General features: G+C 40.9%; 1 pseudogene; it reads right to left on the bottom strand.

Annotated features, from left to right (window-relative positions):
• Window positions 1-523: 523 nt before the first annotated feature.
• LOC146175153 (splicing factor 3A subunit 3 pseudogene) lies at window positions 524-1,343 on the bottom strand (annotated as a pseudogene).
• Window positions 1,344-2,083: the final 740 nt, after the last annotated feature.

The following is a 2,083-nucleotide window of genomic DNA, read 5'->3' as shown; positions in this document are numbered from 1 at the left end:
AGGCAGGCGCGCTCGCGCTATGTCCGCGTTCATTCATTAAACGTCATCTACCATCGACGTCAAATTAGGGGAGAACAACAACAACTACATCGCCATCGGTCCTATTTTCTACTTTCTTCATCGGCTTGCCGCCTCGTAACAATATACCAGTTTTTGTATGTTAGGAGGGGAAGTGCAAAGTGGCCTTCTGTTAAAAGAAAATGTACGGGAAGCTTTGAAAGTGATTTATGTGATATGGTATGTCCAAGTGAGTTTGCTATTGATAGTAACGTCAAGGTAACGATAGGAATTTACGTGCGATATCTCGACGATAAAATTAACTATAAGGGTAAGTTACGTTCGAGTACTTCCGGGAAATTTGCATATAACTGCCCTTCCTGGTATTAAGTTTCATCATTCGCCATGTGCACAAGATTTCATTGAGATTGATGTTTTATAGGGCACCTTGATCGCCTTTATTAAATTATGAAAATAGTAATATTGTCGCTCACTTCCCGCTGTCCTTAATGAAGGAAGGTGAGGTTTAGCGGGATAAGCAGAAGAGGACGAGGAAGCTGAGTCGGTCCAAGCCAAGGGAAGCCAGCTCCACCCAAGAAGAGAACGCCGAAAGATTCAAGTGGGCTCCAGCATGAGCCAAGGCACTGCCCGCCTCTTTCTGCCATCCCGGAAACGCTCCTGCTTCTCACTGCTTTTCGAAGTCATTCATGACATTTTCCATTTTTTGGTTGATGTCAAGAAGTGGCTTCACTCTCAGCGTGCAGTCTTGAATATACTGTAAAAGAGATTCAAGGTACCTTTTGTACACGGAGTTCTACTTGTGTTTTGGGATCTCAAATAGTTGATCAAATGATTATAGATATGATAGGTAGTCGACTTTATCAATGCATTTGAAGTTTATGTATTTTTCATAGCATTCATATAAGTCAAGGTATTTGCCATACCCTTCTTCATCGGAGAATTCCATCAGAGACATCATCTCCTCTGATGGGTTCTCCCTCGCCTTGTTCAGCTCGTCGAACTCCACAGACATTGGAACTTGTATCTCGTTTGAGTGATTTCTGTGGAATTCTTTAATGTCCCTCAACCTCGAGTAAAATTCAGCGAATTCATTCGGCTACGAAAGGGCTGCGATTTCTTCCTTCCGCAGTCCTCTTTATCTTCATAAAGCTCTTTCAATGTTTTTGTACACTCCATATACCTGCCAAGCAGAATCTTCAGACGATGATCCGAATTTATCTGTTCCCTATTTGTGGACTTCCTGTGCAGCATCGTCTTTGTCTGAGCATCGATGAGGCACTCTCTATCTTCATGGTAACGGCGTTTTGTTCTAAAATCGTCTCCATGCTGCAAAAAATGCGAACGTTCATATGGTTCATACACTAGTAAAGCCCCATCGATGAACGACAAACGCTAAACGCGCACACAGAAACCGGCTTATGAAATAATTATTACTATTACTTTTAACAACGATAATTACTATTTATTATTATAATTATTTTATTAAATAAACGTCGGTAAATAATGCAATCGTTGGTGAAGAGGTGAATGGTGGATGAGATTTTCGAGGGGAGGTTCTTAATATAAATTAAAAAAGAGGTCAACAAAACACAGACCCCTGTGAACTCCGGAAGTTATCTAGTAGAGGTTGAAGGAAGATCGCGTATTAGGGTGAACTGAGCGCAAGCAGTGAGGAAGTTGTAAATGCATTTTCGAACAAGTGTGGGAAGGTGAATAACTAAAAGTTTGGACATATGAAATTGATGAGGGACACGGTTGAATGGTTTGGAAAAATTAAGGCAGATAACATCGGTTAGGAAGTAAGATTCAAGATTTAAGTGAAGGCCCATGGTAAACTCAAATAACTGCAATACGCATGAACAAAAAAGGCGAATATCATCCTGATTTTTAAAAAGCGGAATTGGAATTCAGGTGGAATGCAATGTGCGAGTATATAATATAGTCGAGAAATTTACATTGAATGCATGTTAGCGATATAGGGCGGTAATTCGATGGGTCGTCCCGGTTGCCTGCCTTGAATGCAGGAACAACTTTGTTCCTTTTCTAGTTACTAGGTAATGAGCCT

This window comes from Amblyomma maculatum, chromosome 11 (genome assembly GCF_055883805.1).
Source record: "Amblyomma maculatum isolate TAMU_Amacu chromosome 11, ASM5588380v1, whole genome shotgun sequence".
In the NCBI taxonomy this organism is placed as follows: Eukaryota; Metazoa; Arthropoda; class Arachnida; order Ixodida; family Ixodidae; genus Amblyomma; species Amblyomma maculatum.
The sequence above is the reverse complement of the archived record's forward strand: the minus strand, read 5'-3'. Positions and strand labels throughout refer to the sequence as shown.